At 41.2% G+C, this 26,921-nt stretch overlaps 1 protein-coding gene across 3 annotated transcripts in view; it reads left to right on the top strand.

Annotated features, from left to right (window-relative positions):
• Positions 1–26,921, top strand: part of LOC106976242 (E3 ubiquitin-protein ligase RNF113A) — a 503,753-nt gene that overhangs the window by 13,234 nt on the left and 463,598 nt on the right. For all 3 annotated transcript variants that reach the window (XM_053200696.1, XM_053200695.1, XM_053200694.1), the window contains exon 2: positions 7,307–7,489. The gene's annotated coding sequence lies outside the window, so the exon portion shown is untranslated. The remainder of the gene's footprint in view (positions 1–7,306; positions 7,490–26,921) is intronic.

Below are 26,921 nucleotides of genomic sequence, written 5' to 3'. Positions count from 1 at the left end.
TGTTCTTCAACTTCCTTCATAACTTTTCTGTGGTTTTCAACATACAGATATTTTATATCGTTGGTTAGGTTAATTCCTAGGTATTTTATGGTTCTTGGTGCAATTGTAAATGGGATCAATTTCTTGATTTCCTTTTCTGTTGCTTCATTATTGGTGTATAGAAATGCAGCTGATTTCTGTACATTGATTTTGTACCTTGAAACTTTGCTGAATTCATATATCAGTTCTAGCAGCCTTTTGGTGGAGTCTTTCGGGTTTTCCATGTAGAGTATCATGTCGTCTGTGAAAAGTGAACGTTTGACTTCTTTGACAATTTGGATGACTTTTATTTCATTTTATTGTCTGACTGCTGATGCTAGGACTTCCAATACTATGTTAAACAACAGTGGTGAGAGTAGATGTCCCTGTCATGTTCCTGATCTTAGGGGGAAACCTCTATTTTTCCCCTTTGAGGATGATATTATCTGTGGCCTTTTCATATGGCTTTTATGATGTTTAGGTATGTTCTTTCTATCCTGGCTTTCTTGAGGGTTTTTATTAAGAAAGGATGCTGTGTTTTGTCAAATGCTTTTTCTCCATCTATTGACAGGATCATATGGTTCTTATCCTTTATTTTATTAATGTGATGTATCACATTGATTGATTTGCAAATATTGAACCAGTCCTGCAGCCCAGAAATGAATCCCACTTGATCATGGTGAATAATTCTTTTTATATGCTGTTGAATTTGATTTGCTAGTATCTTGTTGAGAATTTTTGCATCAATTTTCATCAGGGATATTGGTCTGCAGTTCTCCTTTTTTGTGAGGTCTCTGGTTTGGGAATCAAGGTAATGCTGGCTTCATAGAATGAGTCTGGAAGTTTCCTTCTGTTTCTATTTTTTGAAACAGCTTGAGAAGGGTAGGTATTAACTCTGCTTTAAATGTCTGATAGAATTCCCCTGGGAAGCCATCTGGCCCAGAACTCTTATTTGTTGGGAAATTTTTGATAGTTGATTCAATTTCTTCACTAGTTATGGGTCTGTTCAAATTTTCTATTTCTTCCTGTTTGAGTTTTGGTAGTGTGTGGGTGTCTAGGAATTTGTCCAATTCTTCCAGGTTGTCCCATTTGTTGGCACATAATTTTTCATAGTATTCTCTGGTAATTGTTTGTATTTCTAGGGATTGGTTGTGATAAATCCATTTTCATTCATGATTTTATCTATTTGGGTCTTTTCGTTTTGAGAAGTCTGGCTAGGGATTTACAATTTTGTTTATTTTTTCAAAAAACCAGCTCTTAGTTTCATTGATCTGTTCTCCTGTTTGTTTCTTTTTTTTGGATTCAATATTGTTTATTTTTGCTCTGAACTTTATTATTTCTCTTCTTCTTCTGGCCCTGGGGTTTCTTTGTTGTTCTGTTTCTAGTTCCTTTAGGTGTGCTGTTAGATTTTGTATTTGGGATTTTTCTTGTTTCTTGAGATAGGCCTGGATTGCAGTGTATTTTCCTTTCATGACTGCCTTTGCTGCATCCCAAAGGGTTTGGACTGTTGTGTTTTCATTTTAATTTGTTTCCATATATTTTTAAATTTCTTCTTTAATTGTCTGGTTGACCCATTCATTCTTTAGTAGGATGTTCTTTAACCTCCATGCATTTGCAGGTTTTCCAAATTTTTCCTGTGGTTGATTTCAGGTTTCATAGTGTTGTGATCTGAAAATGTGCGTGGTTTGATATTAATTCTTTTATATTTATTGAGGGCTGTTTTGCGACCCAGTGTGTGATCTATCTTGGAGAATGTTCTGTGTGCACTCGAGAAGAATGTGTATTCTGCTGCTTTAGGTTGAAAAGTTCTGAATATATCAGTCAAGTCCTTCTGGTCCAGTGTATCATTCAGGGTCATTGTTTCTTTATTGATTTTCTGCTGGATGATCTGTCCATTGCGGTAAGTGGAGTATTAAAGCCCCCTGAGATTACCACATTCTTACCAATAAGATTGCTTATGTTTGTGATTGTTTTATATGTTTTGGTGCTTTAAAATTTGGTGTATAAACATTTGTAATTGTTAGCTCTTCTTGATGGATAGACCCCATAATTATGATATAATCTCTTGTTGCAGCCTTTAGTTTAAAATCTGGTTTGTCTGATATAAGAATGGCTATTCCAGCTTTCTTTTGACTTCCAGTAGCATGATAGTTGGTTCTCCTTCCCCTCACTTCCAATCTGAAGGTGTACTCAGGTCTAAAATGGGTTTCTTGTAGACAGCAAATAGATAGGTCTTGTTTTTTTATCCACTCTGATACCCTGTGTCTTTTGACTAGAGCATTTAGTCTATTTACATTCAGTGTTATTGTTGAAAGATATGGGTTTAGAGTCATTGTGTCATCTGTAGATTTCATGCTTGTGATGTCTCTGGTCCTTTGTGGTCCTTGCAACATTTCACTCACAGAGTCCACCTTAGGATCTCTTGTAGGGCTGGTTTAGTGGTGATGAATTCCTTCAGTTTTTGTTTGTTTGGGAAAACCTTTATTTCTCCTCCTATTCTGAATGACAGGCTTACTGGATGAAAGATTCTTGGCTGCATATTTTTCCTATTCAGCACATTGAAAATATCCTGCCACTCCTTTCTGGCCTGCCAAGTTTCAGTAGATAGGTCTGCTACTACCTTTATGTGTCTACCCTTATAGGTTAAGGCCTGTTGGTCCCAAGCTGCTTTCAGAATTCTCTATCTTTGTATTTTGCCAGTTTCACTATGATATGTCATGCAGGAGATTGATCGATTCAAGTTACATCTCAAGGGAGTTCTTTGTGCCTCCTGGATTTCAATATCTGTTTCCTTCCCAAGATTGGGGAAGTTCTCAGCTATGATTTGTTCAAGTACACCTTCTGCCCCTTTCTCTCTCTCTTCTTCTGGAACTCCTGTGATACGGATATTATTCCGTTTCATTGAATCACTTAGTTCTCTAATTCTCCCCTCATGGTCCAGAATTTTTTTGTCTTTCTTTTTCTCAGCTTCATCTTTTTCTATAATTTTATCTTCTATTTCACCTGTTCTTCCCTCTGTCTCTTCACTCCTCACTGTCACGGCCTCTAATTTATTTTGCCCCTCATTTACAGCATTTTTAAATTCATCATGACTATTTTTTAGTTCCTTGATCTCTGCAGCAATAGATCCTCTGCTGTCTTCTACGCTTTTTTCAAGCCCAGTGATTAATCTTATGATTATTATTCTAAATTCTTGTCCAGTTATATTATTTATATCTGTTTTGATCAATTCTTTAGCTGTCATTTCTTCTAGAATTTCTTTTGAGGAGAATTCTTCGTTTTGTCATTTGGCTAGTTTTCTGTCCCTATGTGTTTTAAAAGCTTGTTATGTGCCCTGCACCTGTGAGCACTACTATTCTAAAGGGGGGTCATACACTGTCCAGGGCCTGGCCCTTCAGGAGGTGTTTTTTGGAGTGTGCTACTTGCTGTTTGTTGTTGTGACTTTGGTTACTTTATCTCCCTACTTGTAGTGGTGTTTTGGACCCTCCACCAGGTGGGCTTTGATTTGTTTGTTGAAGTAGGCCTGGAAAGGAAAACAAACAAAAAATAAAAACAAACACACAAAAAAAGCCCCCACAACAAAAAAACCAGAAACACCAGATACAAGTAGCCAACAGGGTGGAGGCGGTGCTGATGGAAGAGGCCTTATCCCATACAAAGAGAGAAATGACAGGGGCAGGGGTAAAAGAAAAGAGAATAAAAATGACCAAAGAAACTATACGACTTAATCCAGAGAGAGAGTAAGGAAAATAAAGAAGGAGGCGGGGGAAAAGGAAAAGAAAATAAAATTGACCAGACAGAAACTATATGGCTTAATTCAGAGAGAGAAAGGAAAATAAAGAAGGAGGTGTACATCATGTATAAAGAGAATAGATTAAATATTTCTGCTTAAACAAACCAACAACCAGACTAACCAGACTAGAGGAGGGAGGAGATAAGGAGAAAAGGAAGATTATGTATGTATATACATATGTTATATATATATATGTGTGTGTGTTATGTATGTATATATATGTGTTATATTTGTATATAAGTGTACATACATATGCGTGCGTATATTCTTCCATATATACATATGTTCTTTCTATATATATTCTATATGTAATTCTATATTCTACGTTATATATATAGAATATGTATAATAAGAGTTATCCAAGAATTAAACCAGGCAGTGCAACAGCCCTGGTCTGGAGGAGGGGCTGTCTGGTTTGTCAGCATCAATACTGCTCCAGTAGATATGCAGTTACCAGGTGCAGAGGGGCGTGGTTCGGTGTAGGCGGTTCTGCCTCCTGTGTGGGCCTGCTGTCCATTCCCTGAAGCCCCACCTTGTTGGTGATGGGGAGATAGATGGCGACCCCCTAGTCTCTCCTCCACGGATTAGGTGCCCCAAACCACTCTGTTCAAGCCATCCTAACCGTGGTAGGGGCACAAATGAGGTGGTTTGTCCTGCTCCACTGACTCCCGTGCCTCCCTAGCGCTTGGCTGCGATTTAAACCCCGATGTCTTAAAGAGTCCCACTCCGTGCACCCTGATTCCGGGGAAGAGCCACCCCGTGCCACTGCACAGTGCCTCCCTTGGTTTGTCCCACTCTGCGAATCCTTTGTCTCCCTGGAGCTAGCTGGGACTTAAACCCCGATGTCTTTAAGGTTCCCACTCTTTGCCACCCAATATATGTTCTCTGGCTGGTGGGCACAGGCAGGGTCTTTGTCCTTTGAATGGCCATATACTTTCTTCCCACAGCACTCCAGGGAGGGGATTACTTTCTCTCACTGCAGACTGCGCCTCTGAACTAGTTACTGAGCCTGGGACCGGCTCCCCTTCTCCCCAGGTGTGTGAACAGGGCAGCTGGCCCCAGTGCAGAGAAAGCCCCACAGTTAGAGATTGGATATTTCTTCGTCCCAGTCTGTGGTTTTTCTCTTGTCCAGATACAGTCCTACACTTCCCCATCCTCTCTTTCTCTTCCCTTTGTCTTCCTGCAGAAGGGGATCCCTCCCCTCCGTTCCTCTGCTGCCCATTTTATCTCTCCCAGTTCGCAATCACGCACCTATGGCCCATCACATTGTCCTGGTAGGTCCCTGGGGGTGTCTCTGTCACTTTGCCACCCGGACTCTTGGAGTTCAAAGTCCTTTGGCCTCAACACTGCTGTGTTTGAGAGACAAGGGACCTTTGGATCCCCTACTTCTCCGCCATGTTAGCCCCCTTCTTTTAATGTTTATTTTTGAGACAGCTCAAGTCGGGGAGGGGCAGAGAGAGGGAGACAGAGGATCTGAAGTGGGCTCTGTGATGACAGGCTGGCAGTGACCCCAATGTGGGGCTTAAACGTTGAAGCCAGACGCTCAACTGACTGAGCCACCCAAGTGTCCTGATTCTCTAGAATTTTCAAGAGGCAACTAATTTTTTTAAAAATATCATTATTGGAGCACCTGGGTGGCTCAGTCGGTTAAGCTTCCAACTCTTGATTTTGGCTCAGGTCATGATCTCACGGATCTTGGGTTTGAGCCCCACATTGGTCTTTGTGCTGACAGCATGGAGCCTACTTGGGATTGTCTCTCTCTTCCTCTCTCTCTGTTCCTTCCCTGCTTGCATGCTCTCTGTCTCTCTCGAAATAAATAAATTAAAAAAAAAGGTATCATTATCAACTCTGGAGTTTTCAGTTTTACTGGGTTTCAGTTTTTTGTAGGTATTATTCTTCTTGATGTTGCAGTTGTTCCATCTTTGGCCAGTGGGAGCCTTTGCAGGTGGTCTGCTACATACTTTTGACATGACCCCAATAAGTCTGCAGCTTCAGCCCAGTTCATTGTTTAGCATTTATATTCTTTTCTGGTCCACAGAGATTTTTTTCTGGCTTTTGAGCCCGAGTTTATACTTTTGTTTTTCTGTCTTTACACTTTATCATTGCTTTCTTTATGGAGTAGGGTGGTGAATGAAAATATCACTTCCCTGCACCACCTTGAGTACAGTGTCCAAAAGAAGTTTTGAAATGATCACCCATTTGTAAGATGCTTTCAACAAATAAACAGAAATTTCAGTGCAGCAATGACATAGGAGAAAAATGTCATGATCATGAGACACACCTAAGGAGATGATGGGTCCAGAAAGGGCCAGGCTGAAGACTTGAGGTCTTGACCACAGTGGTAGGAGGAGGAAGCAGATATCAGAACTGTGCATTTGCTCTGTACATTGTGCTCTGGGTTAGCCACAGTAAAATGTTTGTCCTTCACAGTCTAGAATGTGAGTTTTAGCCACTCTCAAGAAGTTATATCTTGCCTTCTTTAAGTTTTAGCTTAAAGGACTCTTTAAGGGAATGTTTATCCATAGACTCTTGGATGAGGTGACCGACATACCTGGTGTTGGGAATAAGCAAAAGCAGAAGAACTGTCCTCTGAGACTTATTTTTGTTGGAATGTGCTTTTTACTCTGCAGTGACATAGCTGAATTTTAAGTTCTTAAGTTGATACTATAGAAATAATCTATTCATGTTCTACTTTTTAAGAACCTCCTTATTTTTCATTAATTATTGAATAGTATTTCAAAAAGATGGGTGTTTCTAGTTAAAATGATATATATTTTATGCTGAATGAAAATGTCTCAAATATGTCCATTAATTTAAAAAGACAAAAGTGTGTGTGTGCGTTTGTGTATTGTTTTGGGCTTTACTAATATCATCCTTATCTGGCATCACAAAAATCTCCACACTTTATCCTTCCCACAGATTCATGATTGATCTTTTAAATTGGAGCTAAGTAGCAAATAAATGAATATATACATCAATAACAATTATTTTCTGAGGTACTTTTCAAATCTGAAGATTTTGTTTAAACTGTTTTTATTAAGTTTAGAATAACTGATAACTTTCTTTTGATAGGAGAAATGCTACAATTAATCCCAGACTAATATTGTATTTTTCTGAATAGTATTATAATTTAAATTAGTTCATCTTGTATTAGTTAATACAGTTGAAACAAGTTCAGTTTCTTTTATGAGTATTAGTGGAGGTTTAGACTCTTGGGCATTAAAAAATAATGCAAAAAAAGGTGACAAAATATTTGGTGGTTGATAAGGCTTAGAGTTCCTAGTTATGTTGTATATGAATTGATAAAACACTGAACTTTGGAAAGTGAAATCTTGTCAAATGGAATGGGAGCTTTAATTCTCCAACGTTGACTGAAATCAGTTAATTTTCCTGTAACATTCTTGTCTCTGCTTGAGTTACTTTGTTAATAGATTTTTTTTTTAATTGAAACTTGGGGCAATACTTTTTACAAGTTTGAATTTTCACATTTTATAGACAGGTAATCCAAGCCCGGGCGTGAAGTTTAGGAAACCATGACCTCTGCCTTGGCTTCCTCATCCTGTCCAGTCCAGGAGCTTTATGCAATCAGAGCTTTGTGGCATGGCAGCTTTGAGATGGCAGATCTACAGTGACGGTGCTACCAACACTGCAAGTTAGATCACCTCTATCTCATGCTGGGTAAAGTATGGTTTTGAAATGCCTTGTTCTTAGTTTTAAATTGGAGAGCTTAACTAGTATCAAAAGCTATGTTTACTCCTATGTTTTAATTATGCTTTTTGCATTTCCGTCTGGTATTGTAGGTTTCAAGTGTTTTCTTCTTGCTACTGGTGTAATAAATGCTCATTGTAAATGCCCAAACATGAGAGAAATACGAGGTATAAAACGAGCACACCCAGCAATCCCACTTTAGAAGATGCATCCTTAACCACTTAGGCCTACCAGTTTCATGCACCAACCAGCCTGACTTTCAACTGTCAGCACCTGAGAGTCTTTGAGTGAGGATTTTGCTTGAGAGCAAATTGTGTTTGGGCTATCTACAAGTGCTGAGGAATCAGTTGCCCTTGGGAGCCCTCAACCGTGACTGACAAGATGTGTTAGTAAATGGCGCCACTTCCGTGGCTCTCAGTTGGGGTAACTAAAGACAGTGTTCTAGGTCTTCCCAGCATTCTCCGGTAGGATTAAGCTTCTGTTGTCCACACTGGTAACTTGCTTGAGGACAACACCCTCTAATGACTTCCCCCCCTTCCTATCTTACTTCTCTACTCCCCTACTGAGTTTTCCTGGGATTACCTCCTAAATGAACCTCTTGTACTTTTTTTCTTCTGGGAGGACCTAACTTAATATACCCATCTTCCAGGGATGATGCCATAACTTCAAATTCTCATTCTTTTCATGTGAATGTGAAGAATCACTGCTGTTCTAGGGGCTTTCTCTAGGTTGGAAATTTAGCCAGAGATTCTGTCCGTTACCCTCCTGTTCATAGGAACTGAGTCTTTGGGAGCAGGGTTGTCCATTCCCTCTGGGGAGTCACTTATCAGGGTTTCTCCAGTTTGGCAACATTGACATTTGGAGCTGGGCAATACTTTGTTGTGGGGCTGTTTTCAGCTTTGTAGGATGTTTAGTAGCATCCTTGGTTTCTATCCACTAGATGTCAGGAGTATCCCTCACCACAATTGGAACAACCAAAAATGTCTTTGAACATTGCCAAATGTCCCTGGGGGCCAGAGTTGCCCCCAGTTGAGAACAACTGAGTTAGATCAAGTGCATATGGGTGGAATATGGCAAGTTTGTTTGGGGTACTTGAAGGCTTTCTGAGCACCCAACAGGAAGGAAAACGCAGATTGAAGATGACCTGAAAAAAATCTTCAAAGTTACCCTTTTGTTTTGGAGTTACCTCTGCCCCATAAAATAAGAATAAAAGAAATATATTAGAAGAATTCTTTTATGGTAATGAGGGTTCACTGGTGGTGGTGCTTAGTTTGACAGAAGCTAATGTCTTTAGAGAGGGTGATGGCTAGCTAGTGTCCTGATGGAATGTGGGAAGATGCCACTGAGTTTCTTCAAAAAGAGGGACTCCATGAAGACCTGAGTCCTGGGTTGAAAAATCCAAGTTTTAAACTGAGTAAAAAGCCTTTTATGCTGTATAGTTATGCCTTTGTGTTCAAGTCTGTGGTTTCAAACCTCCCTGGGAAAGGAAGGGAACAAACCACTGTCAAGCATAGCTGTGGCAACAGCCTAGTCTCTCATAAAGAACAAGTAAAGATTAAGTGCTTGGGGTGTGTAAGAAATAGCTGAGCATGGCTTGATATACTTCAGAGAAATGTATTGACTAGGAGAGGCCCAATAAACCTGTACCCCAGGGCAAGCCTGGGTGGACAGGCAAAGATGTGGAAATACAGTGAGCAGCAGGAATTCCCTGGGGATTGCCTCCAGTGTTGTGCAGGTGGATAAAAAGCATCTGATGTTTTCACCTGCTGTGCTTCCAGTTTGGTGCAGTGAGAAATTCAAAACCAGAGACAGGAAGCCAAGAATTTTTTGCACAAACAAGAGTCAGTCAGATTATTTCCTAGAGCAACATAAGGGTGGGAATTGAACAAGTGTTTGACATAGTTTGTTTTCACACCAGGTGTCAGAGATAAGATAAGACTGTCCAAAGTCAGAGAAAATGCTGGGGAAAAAGGGATAGATTATCATCTAGTTGATAGTTTAGAATTCCAACCCCTCCTGCCATTCAAATTCTAGTTTTCAAAAGCTTAATTCCTCTTATACACCCTGGGAACATATTCTAAACTTGTCTGAGCTTACTTTTTTCTTGCTTAAAATATAACGGCAGATCACTTCTGCTTTTCAAAGTGACGCCATCTTTTCTGGTGTTGAAAATCGCAGTGGCTGACTTTTTCCTCAATTTGGAATCTTGGGGGGAAGCGTAGGAGTTACTGGAATGTCAGCCTTTTATTAAAATTATTGGACTGTCATGGGAAATAAACTACTGGAGCTTCTGTTTCACAGTCTACATCAGTGATTCTCAAAAGTGTAGTTCCAAAACCAGCAGCGTCACCATCGTCTAGAAACTAGTTAGAAATGCAGATTCTCAGGCCCATCCTATACCTGCTGAGTCAAACTCTGGAGGTGGGACTCAGCAATCTGTGTTTTAACACGTTCTCCAGGGGATTCTGGTTTATACTCAAGTTTGAGAACCACTGGTCCACGTTATGGGGGAAAAGACAAAGTGAGGATGTCTCACCGTCTAGTCACAGGCTCCTGCCTAGATTCTTTTTTCATTTAATTTAATTTAATTTAATTTAATTTAATTTAATTTAATTCAATTTAATTTTTATTTCATTTCATTTCATTTTTTATTATTTTATTTTATTTAAAATTTTATTTTTAAATTTACATCCAAATTAGTTAGCATATAGTGCAACAATGATTTCAGGAATAGATTCCTTAATGCCTCTTACCCATTTAGCCCATCCTCCCTCCCACACCCCCTCCAGTAACCCTCTGTTTGTTCTCCATATTTAAGAGTCTCTTATGTTTTGTTCCCCTCCCTGTTTTTGTATTATTTTTGTTTCCCTTCCCTTATGTTCATCTGTTCTGTGTCTTAAAGTCCTCAAATGAGTGAAGTCATATGATATTTGTCTTTCTCTGACTAATTTCACTTAGCATAATACCCTCTAGTTCCATCCACATCTTGCAAATGGCAAGATTTCATTCTTTTTGATTGCTAAGTAATACTCCATTATGTGTATATATATATATATATATATATACCACATCTTCTTTATCCATTCATCCATCGATGGACATTTGGGCTCTTTCCATACTTTGGCTATTGTTGATAGTGCTGCTATAAACATGGGGGTGCATGTGTCCCTTCGGAACAGCATACCTGTATCCCTTGGATAAATACCTAGTAGTGTAATTGCTGGGTCGTAGGGTAGTTCTATTTTTCATTTTTTGGGGAACCTTCATTCTGTTTTCCAGAGTGGCTGCACCAGCTTGCATTCCCAGCAGCAATGCAAAAGAGATCCTCCTTCTCTGCATCCCTGCCAACATCTGTTATTGCCTGAGTTGTTAACGTTAGCCATTCTGACAGGTATAAGGTGGTATCTCATTGTGGATTTGATTTTATTTCCCTGATGATGAGTGATGTTGAGCATTCTTTCATGTGTCAGTTAGCCATCTGGATGTCTTCTTTGGAGAAGTGTCTGTTCATGTCTTTTGCCCATTTCTTCACTGGATTATTTGTTTTTTGGGTGTTGAGTTTGATAAGTTCTTTATAGATTTTGGATACTAACCCTTTATCTGATACGTTGTTTGCAAATATCTTCTCCCATTCTGTCAGTTGCCTTTTAGTTGCCTAGATTCTTACACTCTGGGACGGTCCTTGTCTTTACCTGGTTGCCAAGGAGGCGCTGATACCAGGCCATGTGGAAGACTGCCTCTCCCAGTAATTCTGACCTCTGTGTAGCACCTGTGACATGGACATGAGGAATGTGGGTTCCTGGGACCAGAGAGCAAGGCCTGGCTACCTTCCAGTAAAAGGCAACAGATTCATTTGTTGAAATGCCATCGCAACTGCCTGTCAAACACAACTCTGGGTGAACAGTGGTGCTGGCTTGTGGAAATATTTCCTCTGCTAACTCCCTAAAACAAATAAGAATAAGAAAAATGGTCATCTTTAATGAGTTCCAGTGATATGCCGGGCACTGTGCTAAATTAGCCCTCTGTGTGTAAACTTCACTGAATCATCACAGCTCTCTGGTAGGCATTTGCTGTACACTGAATGTTTGTGTCTCCTCCAAATTTGTATGTTGAGTCTATAACCAGACTCAAGGGGTTTGCTGCTTGGGGTGCATCAAATTGAACACAACCCAAGGAAATGGTGAAACCAAAGAACTTTTCGTTACTTGTTACAAGTAAAGAGATGGGAAGATAGCTCGTAAAGTGCTGTCTCCCTATGGCGTTAGTACAGGCAGCTTTTGTGCAGTGTATTAGAGGTGGGGGCAGGGAGCTTGCTTAGGCCCTTTGGTTCAATTATGCATGCCTAGTGTGTCAGCTTGGTGGTGCATACATCATATGTTCCAAACATGGTGGAAAGCTCTGCCCATAGGAGGAGATCTTAGCATTATAATGAGCTAAAAGTAACTTCGGACAACTGAGGGGAGCTTCTGCATAGGTCTTCAGCTCCAGTTCATCTCAAACTGACTCATGTAAAGAGCTGTCAGGTGAGACACACCTAGCAAGGGGTTATTAGGTGAAACACTTACTTGGGTGACTCTTGGCTAGAAGTGTTGCTTCCGCAAAACAAGACACATTCTTTCCCTACTTTTGTCCCTTCCCCTCCTTGCTCCTGCTGATCGCTTTCAGTCCTCTTATTTGAGTAACTTCCTGTTGCATCCTAGCATGACCCACCCCCACGTGATGGTTTTGGATATGGGCCTTTAGGAGGAGGTGATGAGGTTTAAAGGAGAGAGGCCATGAGGTTGGAGCCCCCATAGTGAGATTAGTGTCCTTATAAGATAGGGAAAGACCTGTGTTCACATGCTGTCTCTCCTCCATTTGAGAACACCGTGAAGAAGTGGCCATTTACAAGTCAAGAAGAAGTCCTTCCCCAGAACCTGACCATTCTGGCACCCTGATCCTGAACTCCCCGCTTCCAGAATTGTGAGAAACTACACTTCTGTTTAAGCCACCTTGTCTATGGCATTTGGTTCTGGCAGCCAGAGCTGATAAGGTACTATTATTATCCCATTTTATAAATGAGAAAACGGGTTCAAAAAGGCCAAGTAGTCTGTCCTGGTTAACCCAAAAAAGTGTAGATTAGGCTATTACCTCACAGTAGATTAGTGTTTGGCCTGTGTGATTCTGTCCTCTCAACCTGAAAATCCTAGATTTCCTGGTCAACTGAGGGTGTAAATTCCTGCTTTTGCTGGAACCTTAGTGATGTCTCCTCCTTGTCTCATCAAACATGCTGGACTTTGGACCTTCTTCCTCCATGATCCAGGGCTCAGTTTTCCTGGACACCACATTCTGACTCCACAAAGCTCCCCCTTCACTTAGGGAGGAGCTATATTCCCTTGCTCAAGTTCAAATGCACTTCAGATCTCTTGCACAGGTCTCAGTTCCCTTCTTTCTTGTCCCAGCCCCACAAACACACTGTATCCTCATGACTTGAGGTGCCACACTGCACGCTCTCTGCTCTAAGAAGGCACTTTTCTCTATCTTTAAAGACTATGCAGACTTGTCTTACTTTTATCCAGTGTAAGCAGACAATTCACTTTGTCTATCCCTTAAGAGGTGGACTGTCATTTCTCTGCATGTGTGTAGTTAGTGTTTGCCTTGCTTCTCTAGTGATCTTGTCCCTTTTAAGAGCAAGGACAATGCTGGAATGCCTGAGTTTTGCCAGTCAGTGAGGCGAAAACAGAATTGTGAAGAGAAGGGCCCAATTGGATAGCTTTGTGACTGAGGAAAGGCAGATGTGTGTGTGTCTGTGTTGATGGGGGTGGGGATGCTCTCTAGTGGCAGAGAGGGAACACTGCTATTCTAGATGTATCTGTGTTGACATTCCATGTTGCACAACCTCACAGCTTGATATGTTGATCCAATAAAATCATCAAGGGAGTGAACTAAAAATACCCAGAAGATCAGTGGACAGGAGAGCCAACTGTGTGAAAGGCACCAGAAAACTCTTCTTGTCACACAAAGCATTGCTAGAAGGAAAAAACAAAACAAAACAAAAAAAACAGTCAAAGAAAAAAGGTCCAGCAGGCAATAAGGTGATGGCAGGTGCTCTGAGTTTGCCTTGGGTCTCTAATGATAGGCTTTTATCCTATTAGAGCTGACTGACACAGAACTTATTAACAAATTAAGAAGTGTTCATTCCATGAAATATTTTGGACATTATACCAACTTTTTGGGTTGTTGAAAGGACTCTATTATGTCAGGTTGGCTTGCAACCCAGGAAATGAGTTGGCACTCTTCAAAGTTAATAAAACATCATTTGTCATAAGATTTGTAGGTGTGACTCAGTTCCTGCATTAAAATATACAGTAAAAGCCGAGGGCTGAGGAGCCAGCCTTTTGCCAAGCCTATTGAGTCTTGTATAACTGGCATGCTCTGAGCAGTCAGGGATCTTCTGTATGCTATCTAGGTTTGACGGGTTTTGCTTGTGTGAGGATCAGTACCCTCACCCCCATGTAGTCCCATCTTGCCAGGGGGCCGAGTGCAAGAGAACCCCTTGCTGTTTACTGGTTGCTGGTTGGAGGTTGTCCTGCTGATACACTTTGGCATTGTGTGACTTTTGTCTTTGTGAAGATGAGATTTTATTGATTTTGTTTGTCCATTTGGATAGGCTCATGGCAGTGGCAGTGGCCCCACAGTGGCCAGAAACTGAGTCTTTTTCTAGATGAAGTAGATTCCAGAGGTGACTGGAAATGCCAGTGTGGAGTGCAATTGTGTTCAGTCAGAATCTCGCCTTCCCAAGCCTTTTATTGCTTATGGGATCCATCCCCACAGGGAACCAGAACAGGCTGATGACCCCAGGATGAAGCGCTCCCACCCCAACATATCTCCCCTTTCTCTGTGTCTGAAATTCCTTTTGAAGATGATAAAGTGATCATACTTCAGGTAGAACAGCATTTTTCAATCTTTTTGGTTGTGGGGTCCCTTTACACTTATAAATTAGTGAGAACTTGAAAGAGCTTTTAAGTCGGTCGTATCTATTGATATTTATCATAAAATATAGGGGTCAGCAAACTATGGTGCATGGGCCACATCTAGCCCATGACTTTTTTTTTTTAACTTTTATTTATTTTTGAGACAGAGAGAGACAGAGCATGAACGGGGGAGGGTCAGAGAGAGGGAGACACAGAATCCAAAGCAGGCTCCAGGCTCCGAGTTGTCAGCACAGAGCCTGATGTGGGGTTTGAACTCACGGACTGTGAGATCATGACCTGAGCCGAAGTCGGATGCTTAACCGGTTGAGCCACCCAGGTGCCCGTAGCCCATGACTTTTTTTTTTTTTTTTGTAAATAAAATGCTATTGGAACAAAGCCAAGCCCATTTATTTATATGTTGTCTATGTGGCTTCAATGCTATAACAGTAGAGTTGATTAGTTGCAGCAGAGACTGTATGAACCATGGAGCCCAACATGTTTATTTGTACCTTTACAGAAAAGTTTGCATATCCCTGATACAAAATGTAAATTGAGAAATGTTTAAAATATTTATTAATTCATTAAAAATATCAATAGTAAAACCATTACAAGAAAACATTACTTTTTTATTGAAAAAAAAGTCTATACTTTCCAAAACAAACAAAACAAAACAAAAAAATGCTTGCTAGTGAGACTCAGAATGGCATTGTTTTATACTTTTGCAAGTTTCTTTGATGTCTAGCTTAATAGGAGCAGCTGGATTCTCATCTGCCTCTGCATTTAATCTGTTGTGGTATGTTACTTTAGTTGAAGTGGGTAAAGAAAATCCAACTCGTAGAAGTATGTAGCCAGAAAAGGGAGGAGTATTTTAAGTAGTCATTTCAGGTATTTATGGATATTTTCTTTGACATTACAACAAATCTTGACAAGTGGTAATTTCTAGGAGGTTGCATATAGAATCTGAAACCAGAGCAGTGAAAATTTCATACTCTGTTACATTTAAATACACTGGTCTAAATTGCACTTTGAATGGATTTTATACCCATGTAAGATTTTGTAACATCATGCATTAATTATTTTGAAAATATTAGTTCACTGAGTTATTCAGATCTTCCAAATGTTGACATATTTCATTTTGTATCCTATCAAAATAGCACATTTGTTAATGTCACCATCAAGCTCATTAAAAGAGTCTTTAAGCTGTCAAACTCATGGTGGTGAATACAAGTTTCCCAAAATTCTAATTTTTGTTTGAAACCTCAAATTTTATAATTGACATCAAATGCTGTCAGTTGTTTTCCTTGTCGAGATATGCCCATTTCATTCATTTCCAAGAAAATGTCTGCCAAATACCCAAATCTGTATAACCATAGTTTGTCTGTCAGTCAAATAGAATGGTGTCCCATTAAAAAAAAAAAGACCAATTCAGCTTGCAACTCAAACAGTTGCACAAGAACATTTCCTAGAGGCATCCATTGTACTTAGTATGCAGAAGTGCCTTGCATATATTTCTCATTTATTTACACAATATATTTAATATATGTATATTCCCTGGTTGAGCTTTAGTACAATTAATGCTTTTCTATGTTTATCAAGGACATTCTTAAGTAAAACTTTTTTCTTTCTTGGGAGTATGTGACAGTAAGGGGTACAATGACTAGCACAGTTTGAGGCCACTGCCTTGATATATGCTAAGGCACCATCAGTTTTACCCTCCCCTTCACTGCTTTTGTACCATCAATGTCCATGTCAACACAGTGAAGACAAATACCATCTTGCTGTGATTACAGACATAGTTTTGACTTCATGGATCCTTGAAAGTGTGTCCACGGACCACACTTTGGGAACCTGCTGAGATAGAAGAGCAATAAATTGAATTAAATTCTGCTAGTTCTAGGAGATGCTTGTGGGTAAAGTGTTTCATGATTAAGTCATGTTAATGATTTAACATGTTGGGAAAATGTGGTATACTGTATCATATTGTTGGAATTTCCCGGTTCTCATTAGGTTGTAAAGGCTCTGAGAAGTCCTCAAGAAAATAAACATCTTTATTTTTTTAAAGATTTTGTTTTGAAGTAATCTTTACACCCAATGTGGGGCTCAAACTTACAACCCTGAGATCAAGAGTTGCATGTTCTGCTAACAGCCAACCAGGCACGCTGCAAATAAATATCTTTTAACTTTGGATTTCCCAAACCCATTTTGGGGAAAACATCCCTTTTCCTTTTTAAAAAAATTTTAGTTCTTTTATTTATTTAAAAAAAATTTTTTTTTCAACGTTTATTTATTTTTGGGAGAGACAGAGAGAGACAGAGCATGAACGGGGGAGGGGCAGAGAGGGAGGGAGACACAGAATCGGAAACAGGCTCCAGGCTCTGAGCCATCAGCCCAGAGCTTGACGCAGGGCTCGAACTCACGGACCGCGAGATCGTGACCTGGCTGAAGTCGGACGCTTAACCGACTGCGCCACCCAGGCGCCCCAAGTTCTTTTATTTTTTGAGAGAGGGCATGTGAGCGGGGAAGGATAGAGGGAGAGAGAGAATCTTAAGTAGGCTCCACGCCTAGTGTGGAGCCCGACACGGAGCTCAGTCTCACCACTGTGAGATCATGACCTGAGCTGAAATCAACAGTCTGACACTCAACTGACTGAGCCACCCAGGCATCCCCCTTTTCCTTTTTTGATATATGTGAATGCCTTTAGGGCATAAACATGGCTCTTGGGATCCCTCCTGAAAGCAGGCTTTGATGGACTGAGAATTGGTGTGTTAAAGGGGCTGGGGAATAGCGGGGAGCCTAGGGCCCTCAGAGACTGACTCCTGGACATAAGCCACTTCTAGGTCCTCTTCTCCTTCTTTTCTGGGCCGGGTTCCTGACAAGAAAGCCAGTGAGTCACGGGAGAGAAAGCAGTAATCCTCCTGGCTAGCTCAGGGTGCCTCCTAACCACTCCTTTTAGAAAATGCCAGCAGATCTGCATTTTTCACATTGCTGGATGGATTTTAAAGAGCTGAGCTAGGCAGAAAAGACACTGGCCTCTGCCCTGAAGGGTGCGGGTACACGGCAGGTGGTACTTGGCAGTAAGGGGTTTGTTTCTCTCTCCAGATCCTATTGTGTTTGTGGGTCTGGAACCTCACCAGCCTGCCTGTGGTACTTGAGGGATTCGGGTGCACCTCTTTATTAATTGTGACAGGCTGGCCCTGGGAACCTCTGAGAAGGGACAGGCCCTTCCAGAAACCTTTCTCCTGGGGATTACTCTGTGCTGCCTATCCTCAGATAGAAAAATCCCCTGTCTGCAGGCAAAACAAGGGTTTAGTTTTGTCTTCAGTGAAGCTGAACTTTTGGAGCTTATTCTCCAGTTTCACCTCATCCCCTCCTGATAAATACTCCCAATCCGTTGATACATACATCCCTTTTAGTGGCTTCCTAAAACTGACCCAGGATCTATGCCTGCTTAAGTTTAAACAGATTCATGTCATGCTTTTTCCTACAGATAGTAACAAACCTTGCAGTGGAAGTGTGTGGGCTGTTTCTCTTCAAAGTCCTTCCAGATGTTCCCCACCCTCCATGCTCAGGGTGGAGCCCAACACGGGGTCACAACAGGTATTTGATTCTGTCAGTCCCTGATCTGGTTGATGCTATCAATGTTGTGGTGTGATTATAGGCAATCACTTCAAGAGCTTTTTTTTTTTTTCTTTTTTTAAGTTTATTTAATTATTTTGAAAGGGGGGACGGGAGAGAGGGAGAGAGAGAGAGAATCCCAAGCAGGTTCCACACTGTCAGTGCAGAGCCTGATGTGGCCCCTTGAACCCATGAACCGTGAGATCATGACCTGAGCTGAAACCAAGAATCAGATGCTTAACAGACTGAGTCACTCAGGCGTCCCCAATTCAAGAGCTTTTCGTTGAGCATCCACTGTGGGCAAGATGCTCTTCTAAGGGTGTGAGTGTGGGTGAAACAGAGCCCATTGTAGTGTCCAGTGTGAGAAGGTGAGGTATTCTCAAGTGTCCTCAGTGTAGGGGAAAAGGAAGCAGGAGCCAAGGGAGGCTTGACAGATGGCCGTGGCTGGGAAGACAGGGAAGGAGCACTTTGACTCTGAAGATCCCAGGAGGCTGCCAGGAGAAGGTGGCATTTCTGTTGGACAGTGAGGGTTGGATAGAAGGCTGACAGGACAGAGTTTGTTTGAACCAAAGAATCTAGTGCCTGAACAATATGCTGAAAATCACCAGGAAATAGGTCTGCTAAATTTCCTCTCATCTCTAAATTTATTCTAATCTCAACTTCCTGATGTTTTATGGGCATTTTCTTTTTTTTTTTTAAATTTTTTTTTTCAACGTTTTTTATTTATTTTTGGGACAGAGAGAGACAGAGCATGAACGGGGGAGGGGCAGAGAGAGACGGAGACACAGAATCGGAAACAGGCTTCAGGCTCCGAGCCATCAACCTAGAGCCTGACGCGGGGCTCGAACTCACGGACCGCGAGATCGTGACCTGGCTGAAGTCGGACGCTTAACCGACTGCGCCACCCAGGCGCCCCTTATGGGCATTTTCTTAATGTTTCTCATGCATTTGGTCTTTTGTCCCTTCTCAGTGACACACTTCTGGGATACAGAAGCTTCTATGTAGTTTTTTTTTTTAGACATCTAGCCTGGGTGTGTACACAAACCTTTGGTAACCATTGAGGGAGAGTTGCTGACAGTGCTCTGAGCAGGCTTCCGAGGTCCCATGGTTTAGTGCTCTCTGAAAACTGACCAGTGGCCACATAAAGTGTATAGTGAAAATGGCAGGAGACCTGGGTTTTGATTCAGCTTGCTACTCCTTAGCTCTAGGCCTGGGACCATTCGCGTAGATTCTCTTGTTCCTGGTTTAGTTTTCAGTGAAGTAAGGGAGTTGTCTTAAAGCCGTATTTCCCAAAGTGGGCTGTTGAAAACTATATGACCACTGTAGTGTGTCCAGACTTTCCTGCAGGTTATAGACTGAATCCATAATGTCTTACACATATATAATTTTTCCAATGTATTTAGAAGTGGTCATGACTTCTAAAATACGGGTTCATTTTGAAGTGTTACTGAGTTCATAATGGCTATTAATGGCAAACATAATAAAGAGTAATGTTTATTAAATGCTTGCCAAGTGTGAATTATAGTAAGTGCCTGTCTCAGGTTGGAATTCCAGATCTGGAGAAGAGGATTTGTGTATGGAGGGGCTTATATAGGATTTCTCTGAGAATTGGAAGAAGCAGAAGAGAGGAAAAGAAACCAAACAGGGATGTAATTCCGGGTGAAGTCCCAGCCTCAGCCTGATTGAATTGGGTGGGTGGGTGGGGGGGCCTCTGGAATGTAAGTGACATCATAGATGTCATAGCTTGTCCTCACTCATGGCAAAAGAACTGGGCCTTCATACTTCTACCCTGGTCAATCTCTGGCTAAGGGCCACATTAGCAGGGTGATGGTGGTGTTGGAAGACACAAACTCCCAGATATTTCTGGCTTTTTGAGCCTTACCATAAAGCAGTTTCAGTAGCCTTCAAACAGTTCTCTGACAAGAATTACAGGCAGTTAGAAGATAAAGGAGAAAACCCCACCCCAAACCACTCCATACCAGGAGTGGCCAGAAGCCACATGTAAGGAGACAGGTGTATAGAAACCATCAAAGTGCTCCAAGGGGGGTCTGATGGAGTGTCATACCAGACACAGCTGGCAAGCAGTAGATCCAAGATTCCAAGCAAGAAGCCCATACTTTTACCACCATAGTGCATATTGGTCACTGCTTCCCCAAATGCAACAAGCTATTTTATGTGTAATGAAGAAAATTTTGGGAATAAATGGACAAGATATTGGAGGTACTATGTGGTGGTCTAACATTTGATGATGTCATGATCTCATGCCAGTGTTGTGCTCTGATTTCAAAGCAATTTCAAGGGCAATTTGGATTTCAGTTATTTTCTGTCTTAACAACTCTTCTGACTTAAGCAATTTTAATCAAAATCAAAAGATCCAGCTGCAGTTTGTTAATAGCTAAAAAAACAATGGCCAAAGGTGAAAGATTTTTAAAGGACTACACAAGGCACTTCTGTTGGCAGAATAATTGAGAGATGGCTGTTTGAGTGGGAAACAATGTAATTTGGATTCCTAATTCAGCAAAATTACTTAATTGGCAACACATGCTTCCCAATCACCAGAGAAGAACAGGAGGGTGGTTTTAATATGGGAGCGGAGCAAGATGACAGGTTCCTAAATATGGAACAGGGAGAAGTTTTCCTTTTATTCAGTGTTAACTTCTTGTCATTACGTCATTACCTGTCTCATCCTTTCTGTAATCCTGTGTTCATGAGGATAGTGACTCAAAGCTCCCATCATGAGTTGCTCTGAGAATCCCATAGGCTGATAAAGAACTCTACAATTGTACCATGTCTGGTACGGTAAATCATTGAGGGCATTCAGGGGGTCTTGACCTAGACTCACAGTGTTTCTCAATCAGGGACAGTATCCCTCCCCTCCTGAAGGGTTTTTAGAAATATGTGTGTGTGGGGGAATCATTTGTTGTCACAATGAACAGGTTGTCACAAGGTGAGTGTATGTAGGCTAGTAGAACGTAGTTCCTGGGGGGCCAGTGATGCTAACCATCTTGCAGTGCACGGGATGGCCCCACTTGAGGAAGAAGTCTTACTTTAAATGCTAATGACACCAGCACTGAGAGACTCTGGGAGAAGTGATTTGAGAAAGGTAATCATCTTTAAATATGAGACACAGTGGCCTCTGAAATGACTTATACTTTTCCGTATACCTGTAGAAAACCACTTACGAAATGACAGGGTTAAGCAGTTAAGGCTACTCAGAATGGAGTTGCCCTTGTCGTTAGTAGTGAGCTCCCTGTCACTGGAGTTATTAAAGAAGAGGCCAGAAGCCTCAGGTAAGGGATATTGTTAAAGGCATACCCAGCCTGAAGGAGAGGATGGATTAGATGTTCTCTGAGAGGCTTTCTATGACCAGGATTCTAGGGTTTTGCTTACTATTTATTCTCAGAATTCTGGGTGAGAATTCCAGGGAAGCCAAAGGAATTAAAACTGAAAATCATGCACACATGTGAGGTTTAGTTGGAGAGACAGGTTGGGTGGAAAGAACATGAGTTAAGATTAAGAGATGATGGAGAAGGTGCATCATAGGTTAGGAGTGAACCAGCTCTGATTCCTGTCTCTACTAACTCACTGGCTAGTGTGGTCCTGGGCTTACCACATTTTCTCTTCATCTGTCGGGTGGTGGTGCTCAACTGTTCATTGCTCAGAATCTGTGATTCTATAGTTTGAGAGTAGATCATGTTCTTTGACATAATTCTACTGGAGCTTTAGATAAGTACCTTAATTGATTATTCTTATGCAATGTGTGAAATAAAAATAAGCTCCATTTTGTTTTTCTCATTCACAAGGAAAAAAGTAGGCTTAAGTAGGCTTGTATGCTAAAATACCTTAAACGCGGGAAGTATAGTAAAGTAAGTGCCATTTTGAGATTTTTCTTCTGTAACCCCTTCCTATAAATTCTAGTGCTATTGGATAAATGGGTCTCAGGAAGCTGCTTGAAGCCCTCACAGGTCCTAGATACCTTTATTTTTGGAGCCCTATGCTCCATCATATAAGACTTATTAAAATATTCTCACCATCCCATTAAATAAAATGTATATATAATAATGTTTTTTATTTTTTGATTTTAATGTTTATTACTTATTTTTGAGAGAGAGAGAGAGAGGACAGAGCATGAGTGGGGTTGGGGGTACAGAGAGAGAGGGAGACAAAGAATCCTAAGGAGGCTTCAGGCTCTGCACTGTCAGCACAGAGCCCGATGCGGGGCTCGAACCTATGAACTCATGAGACCCCGGGCAGAGAACTCACCTAAGTGATGCCCAGGCTCCTGACCTATGGGAAATGTCAGGTAGTAAGCAGGTGTTGTTTTAAGCCACTAAATTTGGGGTAATTTATTGTATAACATAGAAAAGTAATATATAGGGGCACCTGGGTGGCTCAGTCGGTTAAGCATCCGACTTTGGCTCAGGTCATGATTCCATGGTCCGTGAGTTCGAGCCCCGCATCGGGCTCTGTGCTGACAGCTCAGAGCCTGGAGCCTGCTTCAGATTCTGTCTCCCTCTCTCTCTGACCCTCCCCCATTCATGCTTTGTCTGTCTCAATCTCAAAAATAAATTTAAAAAAGTTAAAAAAAAAAAAGAAAAGTAATATATATTGCTTGGTGGTATGCCTTTGCTCAGGCACAAGACAAGATTTTAGGTGGTTGGGTAACTAGTTGTCTTCCCTTTTCTTCTTGGGTTACTCAACTGAGTTTTTACATCTATATGATTCACATTATATTTATCTCAGGAAAAGCAAGGAGACTCTGACTTAGCTTCATCATTAAAAGTCCGGCTCATCATGTACTTATGTGTGATGGCATTTCTGTGGTGAAGCGCTTTGTATGTTTTCCTATGAAGGTAGTCCAGGATGGGTTTCATTAGGAATTGAAAAAAGCAAAGTGGATGAGAAGCCATGGCGTAAAATAAAGAAGTGCCATAAGAGACCAATAATTTCTTTCCAGATAATGTTTCTAGTTCTCCTTTCCTGTTGCTGACAGTTACTCTTTGTTTGTTTTCAAACAAATTCTACCAGTCAGCAGGCAGCTGGAAATGTGTTTTGTCGCCACAAGGTTGTCTGTCTTGCTTTCTTCCTGGAGAGCTGAAAAGCTGGGAACTCACCCCGTTACTCTCCAGTTTCCAGATTTTCTAGACTCAGCATTGGGTGGAAAGAAAGCTGAGTTTTGATAGAAAAAAAAAATCTGAATTGTCCCTTAGAGAAATAAAATGCTTCCACAAACTGGGGCCCTGGTGGGTGTGAATTGTGCAGGTGGAGGAAACGTCATCTTGTGTCTTCCACATTGTGTTGTACTTGATTCAGGATTGTTTCATCCTGCTGAAGGTGTCTCTTTCCCTCGTGACCCAGGGCCTCTTCCTAATCCCTCTCTGAAAGCCTCTTCCTTTTCATTACATGGTCATAATTATTTCTCCGTCAAGTGCGTAACCTAACACCTCTCCATGCACACTGCCAAGGCTTGAAACCATAATAAGCGGAATGCTCACCTTTGAAGCCATTATTTCAATCATTACAACACAGTTTATTCCTTGAGAGGACATTAACATTTGAAAATGTGTCAACCAGAGTAAGAAATTCATCATGATCATAGACCACCTGCCAACTGATTAAAATGCAATGTTCTGATTTTCCTGGATTTTTTAGATCTGACATCAGTTTACATTTTTACATTATCTTGGTAAAGTTTTTGGTAAAGTGCTTGTGAAGGCCAGAGAAGTTTGATTTTTAAACAAGAAACTAGAAAAAAAAATGCGGTCAGAAGAGGGCAAAGGGATCCCCTGGGAGCATCAGGGTTGATGGGAGAGATGCCCCATCCCCCGCCCCTCATTGAGAAGCCATTTCCCTCCTAGCAGGACTCAAAGCTGGGATGGCTTCTGCGTTTGGGCACCTATAATTTTGAGCAAAAATGAGTCTGGTTGCTGTGCTGAATTTCTTAGAAGACTTTAATGAGATCATCTCTGCAGTTCAATTGGTAAGGAGTAAAGGACAAATATTCCACTTCTGTCTAGCAAAAAGCCATATTTCATCATTAATACAGTTGAAATTGTTAGTTGAAAACATCTAGCAAAAAAATAAAAAAGGAAAAGGGAAGGTGGGTTTGAAAGTAAAATATAAATTCTCTGGAAGCTGGAATGTGGGGTTAATATCATGTCAACCTAGAGATTTTCTGGATGGTATTTGTCGTCAAGGTAACACTACTTCTTTCTAAAGCTCAGAGAGGAAACCGGCCAAGGAAGGTGGTGCAATTAGAGTGACCTTAACCACTCACCTTTCAGCTTCTGGAATGTATTTGAAATGGCTAATATTTTCGGTTAGGTATTTCAGTGGATCCATTTTTTCCCAGTTACTTAGTCTTCATAACAAGCCACCCAAATTTTAATGGCTTGAAACAATAATACTTATTTTGCTTCTGGATGTATAATTTGGGCAGAGCACAGTGGGGACAGTTGTGAAGTCAGCTGTAGTAGCTTGAAGGCTAGGGTTGGAAACATCTGAAGGCTCGTTTACTCACGTATCTGGGGATTAATCCTGGGAAGACTAAAACAGATGAGCTAACACAATTGGGGTTCCTTGGGCATCTTTCTATTTCTGTGTGGCTTTTCTAGGTGGTCTCTCCAACATAGCGGCTTCAGGATAGCCTGACTTCTTACATGTCAACCTAGGGTTCTCAAGGTGCATGTTCTAGGAGAGAGCAAGGCCTATAGGCAACAATACTGTATTACAAATGTAAAATTTTGTTGAGAGGGTAGATCTCATGTTAAGTGTTCATACCATAATAAAATTAGAAAGAGAGAGAGAGAGTGCCAGTCAGAAACTGTCTCACCATTTACAATCCAGTCTTGGAAGACATCACTTCTGCATTCTGTTTGTTAGATGAGAGTCACTAACCTGGCCCACATCTGAGGGAAATGGAATTTGACTCCACATTTGAGGCCCTTTGATGTGTAAGCGTGCTTTGTAGTTCTGAGCATATGGGGACTGGGATAATGAAGGGGCAGCTTCTTAGCTCAGGCAGTTAGGGACAGCTAAGTGATATCCTCTATGGAGTGTTCTCTATCCTTCTAATACAGAAGATTGTCCCCTGCCCTCTCTGATCAGCCACGTGGCCTGCGATTCTCTCAATTCTCTCTACATCTACACAACCCTGTAATGCTAAATCTGTGCTGCATGTTTGTCTATCCAATTAGACTGGAAACATCCTGAGGGCAGGAACTGCATATATATATATATATATATATATATATATATATATATGTACATGTATATATATATATATGTATATACACACACACACATATATACACACACACATACATATGTGTGTGTGTATATATATATTTAATGTAATTTATTGTCAAATTGGCTAACATACAGTGCGTGAAACGTGCTCTTGGTTTTTGGGGTAGATTCCCGTGGTTCATCACTTACATACAACACCCAGTGCTCCTCCCAACAAGTGCCCTCCTCAGTGCCCACCACCCATTTTCCCTTCTCCTCCACTCCCCGCATTAACCCTCAGTTTGTTCTCTGTATTTAAGGGTCTCTTGTGGTTTGCCTCCCTTCCTCTCTGTTTGTAACTATTTCCCCCCCTTCTTTTACCCCCATGGTCCTCTGTTAAGTTTCTCAAGATCCACATATGAGTGAAAACATCTTTTTGTTCCCCTCAGTTCTGAGCCTGGCACCCAGTTCAGATTTGTGAGTTGGTTAGTATCCTGACATCCTATGCTTTCTAACACCTACACAGTTCTGTGAGTCAGAAAGCTTTAAGTTGCAAGCGAAAGAAACCTAACCTACGCTAATGTAAGCTACATGGTCATTGACAGCACTGGAGTGCCCCATCTTTCTTTTTCCCTGCCTTCTAATGTCTCTGATTTCTGCATGTTGATTCATTCTTGGTTCAGTTCTCTTCTGTGGTATGAAGATAACTACGGGAAACTCCAGATTTATTTTCTCACATTTTCTGATTAGTCCCAGAGCAAAAAGAAAATGTGTGTTTCCTGAAATCTCTGGCTGCAGTGCTACAGTGGCTGTGATTGGTCAGATTTGGGTTGTGGTCTCTCTGAAACAATCTCTGCGGCCAGGGCTTGGGATACACTGGGTCTTGTTCTCACACTTGTGATAGGAGAATCAGCTCTGGGTGATAGCCAGCCCTCCCAGACCAGAGGGTCAGTGCTCACAAGGAGAACGTAGCACGTGTTTATTAAAATAGCTGACTCAGCAGTGAGGGAGGAGAGAGTGACTACAGAGACTCAGGGGTCTGAAAGGAGGAATTGTATGGCAAGAAATGAAAGGGAAAGAATCTCTTCTTTTTTTGAGTACCCAATGTATGCTATAAGCAGTAGGCTCTTTATAGATTCTGACCTCATTTGATTCCCCAACAATTCATTAAGGCAAGTAGGATAATTTTAAGTTTAAAGAAGAGGAATCAAAGCTTGATGATGAAGGTAGGATTCAAATCCAGGATATTTGTCTTCAAAGGCCCTGTACTTCCTCTAACCAGGGTTTCTCAACCTCAGCACTACTGGCATTTAGGACCAGGGAAATCTTTGTTGGGAGGGCTGTCTTGTGCATTGCAGGATGGTTAGCAGCGTCCCTGGCCTCTACCCATTAGATGCCAGTAGCACTCCCCACCCAGGTTGTGACAATGAAAAATGTCCCCAGATATTGCAAAATATCTCTTTGGGGCACAAAATTGTCCCAGTTGACAACCAGTGCTCTAAACCATGCAGTTGAGCTAATTCAAAGTTGTGGTGCCTAAAAATCCATGCACCTGCAGTTGGGAAACACCACTGCAGGTCATAGCCTTACATTTTCTTGTGTTTTTG

The sequence above is a fragment of the Acinonyx jubatus genome, chromosome A3, assembly GCF_027475565.1.
Source record: "Acinonyx jubatus isolate Ajub_Pintada_27869175 chromosome A3, VMU_Ajub_asm_v1.0, whole genome shotgun sequence".
NCBI lineage: Eukaryota > Metazoa > Chordata > Mammalia > Carnivora > Felidae > Acinonyx > Acinonyx jubatus.
Note: the sequence above shows the minus strand (reverse complement) of the source record. Positions and strands in the feature narration are given on the sequence as shown.